The following is a 5,228-nucleotide window of genomic DNA, read 5'->3' on the forward strand; positions in this document are numbered from 1 at the left end:
CGAAAAAAGTTCAACTTCAAACTCGTGCAACTCAAGTTAACGAATTCTGACGGGAATACGGCGCACACTGGCGTGTACCAGAACGTGTTTGCCATAAAATGCTGGGAAGAAAACCACCTCCTTCTTGGCTCGTTTTCCCGCTATTGGCGATCGCGCAAAAAATGTCCAAAAGCCCATTGACTTAACATGGGGAAAATGCAATTGCACGTGGCACGCGCAATGATTTTTGTTGCGAGTAGCGACCGGTACCATCAGGTAGATCACCTGCAAAAGTCTATATCCTGAAGTTTTTACGATCCTAGACGCAAAACTGTAGGCTGCGACCAAGTTGCCCCAATTCGCGGCCAGACTTGCAAAACATAGCCCGGAGAAGGACCGCTCCGGTTGTTTTTCAATAGAAAAACACAATTCTAACGAATAGTGTTTGTCTTTTCAAACAACCTGCGGTTACCAGCATCTGCGATGCTGGGCTCCGCATCGCGGGACCGCAGGTTGTTTGAGCAAGCACCTCTGTAACGCCGCAAAAACGCCCGCCGCCAAACGAGAGGATGAGCCTTGCACGTGCAGATCGGAGTGCGTGTTCTACGAACTGACGTGCACTGCACTCTACGCCGCCAACCGCAAAACGCCGCAAAAAACGGCCGCCCGCCGTCAAACGCAAAAACCGCAAAAATGCGCCCGGCCGCCGCCAACCGAAAATAAACCTTTTACCGAAAACGACGCAAAAACAAAATCACCCGTTTCGCGGCGGGCGGGCGATGGGCGAATTTTTTATGGGCGATTTTTTCAGCCAAACTCAGACTCGGGCTCTGAGTGCAGCCTGAGTTATAGATGTCGCTGTCATTCAGCCACTGAAACAAAAGCGCCACGATTACCGTCAAATCATATTTCCTACGCGGCCGAGAAAAAAATGAAGCGGAAAGTGAGTAAGACCTACCTGACACACGGTACAGTTGTTTTGAACATCACCAGTTGAACCACGAGGCATCCATATTCCATACCAACGAAAAGTTTTCCATCTCTTGGTATATTAGCCGTAGGCTAATATTCCAGGCAGCGGCACGAGGAGCCGGATGGAGGAAACATGGATGCACGCTTGGTAAGGGCTGGATAGTATATTAGGACGTGAGCTTTACCAAAAGGCATCCACGCACCGCGCTGCCCGCCCTTGACGCAGTTAGCAAAAAAGTTGGCTCCAAATGTGATAGCCATCTTTCAATTACGTTAATTCAAGTTCGAAAGATGATTGGTGTTACTAAAAAAAGACTACGTCAAGAGCCCGTTACGATGTAACGGAAGACAAACCAGCCACTCCACACCTAGGCAGTTTTTCACACGCATTCCTGCATTCACACTCGCCATTTCGTGCACCGGCCTGCCCGCTGCACAACGTAATATCTATGGCAACTATACTGTCTAAGGCATGATTGTTGCTCCTAATGGTTTTCTTTTTTCACAGACTGGAGTGTGCTTTACATGAAAATATAATGTAGTAGATGATACCTGCTCATTTCATCACTAAACGTGTGAAATGTTCAAATCATGTTGGCATGTGGATAAGATCCGAGACTAGGAATTTAAAGTGTAGAAATGTCGGTGGCTGCTGGACGCATCTGCAACTGAGCTCATGGTCCTAATCATCCGCGAAAGTGACGAAACTACAGGAATGTCACGATAAAGATGCGCAGTACCCTGTATGTTCATGGCATACAGCTGCAAGCTAAGACAAAACTAGAAACGATCTTTGGGTAGAACATATAAAGTGAAGCAATACCAATGCAGAACTACTTGGAGTCACAGGAACCAGTGTGTCCAACATATCAATCAGCTAACATGTAAGAACGCATGTGTAAGGCCGCATGTGCAACTGTAATCCCTCTTGATCGACTACAAGAATGGAAAGAAAACGTCAACGGAGTAAAACTTCACCATGTGAATCTGCGTATAACTGGCATTCGTGATCAAGTATGCACAACAGATGTGAGGTGAGGACGCGGTGTCATTGCGATACAACATCAACTGATGCAATATTGGAATGCATTTTGCACTCATTCTTGCATATTGATAAGATCAAAAGTAAGGCGATAATGTGGATAAGTGTGTTGACAGATGTCGAAGACTGACGGTGATTACGAACTGCTTAACAGGCGACCGGATTGACGGTGATGCGCCTGACCGATCGTTGGAGTGCATGTCGCATCTGATGTCTATGGAAAACGGCAAAGGAGAAAACAGGACTATGGTGAAGGGCTGTTCTAACATCACATAGAACGGGAATGAGCAGTAACACCTCCCAATGAAAGCAGTGAAAAACAGCGAAACTGCCTGTTTATCCTGCCATGGTGCTAATGCCCAAAGTCAAGTTTTGTTTGTGTGTGTGGAAAGCGGTAGGGCCCTATGTGCTAAGCTTTCATCCGTTTTAGCTTTGGTATCACAATACAAGTATTAGGTGCTCGCACACTACTGCCAGTAGTTCAGTCGGTACTGAGTAGCCCGCAGCTAATAACAACCTGATATTTGCTTCCTGCACAAACGTAGATGGCGGCTAGCATTATGGAAGTGTCTTTACATGATGAGTCTGATCGACGATGATGAATGAAATAATCATTTGAACTCGTTGAAAGATGACGATGTCCGGGTCACAACGAAGTGACTTAAAACTTGCAGGATGAATAACTGATGATTGGGCCGATGAATGTGGCTTGTGCTGCAGCCGAGGCCTGTGGGGACGGACGACCGGTGAGGTACAAATGGAGCAAGGAAACGAGACGTGAATGTACACCAAGCACAATGATATTTAGCTATCATAAGCGTTGACAATGGTGAATAGTCGAGCTGTTCGTCATATTGAGCCTTCACGTCATAGCCATTGCAATATCAAGCTCCCCAAATTGTCATTAGCTTTCGCAGCCCAAGTCCAGTATTGAGTGCTCAAAGAACTTGCCAAGGCAATATAGCTGTGAGCAGCCCGAAGTTCATGGACGGATGATGACCTTTCCCTCTAGCAAAAAGTAGACGACGTCCAGCGCTATAGTCGAACAGTGCCACTGCCAGAAAGGGAGAAGGTTTGCGAAATTCGGTTCGAATATCGGGAATTCGGGAATTCGGTTAGATGGTTATGGAATGGACCATATTAAGGCATTTAGAATATCCTGCGCACGGTTTTCCTGAAAACCTGAAAACCGTAGATAGTGGGAAAACCTCAGGGGGGGGGGCGGAAATCCGCCCCCCCCGTCGGTGCGCGGGATATATTTGATTGATATGTGTAGGCACTGCTTTAAAAATACAGTAAAACACTGAAAACTAGTGATGTCAATTACGGAAAATCGGAATACCGATACCAAACCAAATACCAACCAAAACCGTGGAGAAATATACCGAAACCAAACCAACTTGGGAACATGAGGAAAAAACCAACTTTTTACCGATTTCTTAGCCTCTTAGACATTAGCGAGGGTTCATGATACCAACAAAATACCAAACACATTAGGATTGAAATACCAAATACCGAGTTGGTATCGGTTTGGTATTGGTATACCAAAAAGTTGGTATCCGATTGACATCTCAACTGAAAACCAAAGCAACGTTGGAATGATTTTCCGTAGGTATGCGTTTAGTTAGCCAAGCAAACAAAGTCACAGGCTCTTGCACATATTACAGAGTGCTCCGGCACTGGTGTAACAAACAACTCACTTGCACTGGGGTTCGGGCTCACAGAGTAGATCCAACAGATAACAGGTCGCATTCAGCATTGCGCCGGACACTGCTGAAAATGTTGACAAGTGTCTGTCAGTAAACGCAAACATCAATCCCAATAGATAGGTACATGAAGACGATGACAAACATGTTGGCATTGTGTAGGAATGAGGACAGTAAATGATCACACAAAATGTAAAGCATTCTGCAACGTGTTGACAATGGACATTCAAATATGAATACATACCAGCCGTACGCAAGTGTCTTCGAAAATGTTGACCTCTTGATGGTGATGGAGAAGGTGTATCACGTCCACAGGCTTCAAGAAGTCGATCCATTGTCCGCATATTGTTAAATTTGGTCATCACATGTCCGTTTTCAACGCATCCGTAAACCGATGGCGAGAGCATTTAAGAACGTTTGAGCATGTGACTGAAATACTCAAAGACACAAGTTGGAGGAAGGAGCAGGCGAAAAAAGAAAGATAACAACACAGTGTATGAGCATCGTGTTCCAGTGCTAAAAATATAACTGAACAGGAAATGCAATATCATGTGTGGATCGCTCATGAGTGTGAACACATGCTTACATAGATGCATACCTACACTATACGAAAACATGACCGCTTTTTACGAGTGATTAACTGCTACATTCAGTGAACTGCATCATGTGGTACATGTTTGCGGGCGGAGCATGTCTACCGAATTCATCGGCAATACAATTAAAACAAACACACACATACGTAGAACTAGATGATGAGAGCTAGTGTAAGCGGGTGTACAGGTGGCTAATGTATATCTGCAGATAACTAATAGCTAGTGACAAATAAAAAAGTGCCAGCAACGGCCAGCGCAATGGGTGCTCCGTGATCGACGGTAAAATCTTCAACGGTATCGACGGTAAAGATGACTGGTAATGCACCTGTGAAAATAGGAGAAGCAACGGATGATTAGCTGACATGACAGCAAGTCGAAACGAATCGTCGATAAAATATAATATGTCAAGTCCGCGGATTTCTAAGCTTATGATTTTTCGATTTCGACGACTGTGAGTGAAAATGCATTTCAGATGAGATATTCGATAAATATTACTAAAACCCTTAGAAGTCAATAGGCAGAGGGCTACAAGCCTACTTTATTCAACGTTGAATACCCACCCATAAAGGTCAGTTCATCCGAGTATTACCGCCTCCAAAAAATTAACGTTTTGTAGGCATACAGTACCGTAAAACCGTTTGGAATCTTGGAGCAGAGCTGTTCGTTAAGCTAACAGCATCCTTTGATAATGAAATGGGCCGGAGGCAGAAACTGGCACTTGAGAATGCAGAGGCAGTCATCACACAGTCCCAGAAGACGTGACTGGACAAGGCGTCCAAGCGGCGCCTGGTCATACACGTTGCCATTGGACTACTGCGAAATCAGCCTGACAGGCACTAAGGACAAGGAGTTAAAGTTTTGAACACGCTTTTCGTTCCCTTGTTGCATTACAAAAAAAAAAATATCACGTTGTGAGGCATATATGGTTTGGTAGCG

General features: G+C 45.0%; 1 long non-coding RNA gene across 1 annotated transcript; it reads right to left on the reverse strand.

The window, feature by feature from the left end:
- Positions 1–605: 605 nt before the first annotated feature.
- Positions 606–4,889, reverse strand: LOC122394529. Its single transcript, XR_006258885.1, has 3 exons — positions 3,944–4,889; positions 3,694–3,766; positions 606–3,047 (listed from the first exon to the last, which is right to left on the reverse strand). It is a non-coding gene; the product is annotated as an uncharacterized LOC122394529 (long non-coding RNA).
- Positions 4,890–5,228: the final 339 nt, after the last annotated feature.

This window comes from Amphibalanus amphitrite, unplaced genomic scaffold (genome assembly GCF_019059575.1).
Source record: "Amphibalanus amphitrite isolate SeventyFive unplaced genomic scaffold, NRLGWU_Aamphi_draft 000596F_arrow, whole genome shotgun sequence".
NCBI lineage: Eukaryota > Metazoa > Arthropoda > Thecostraca > Balanomorpha > Balanidae > Amphibalanus > Amphibalanus amphitrite.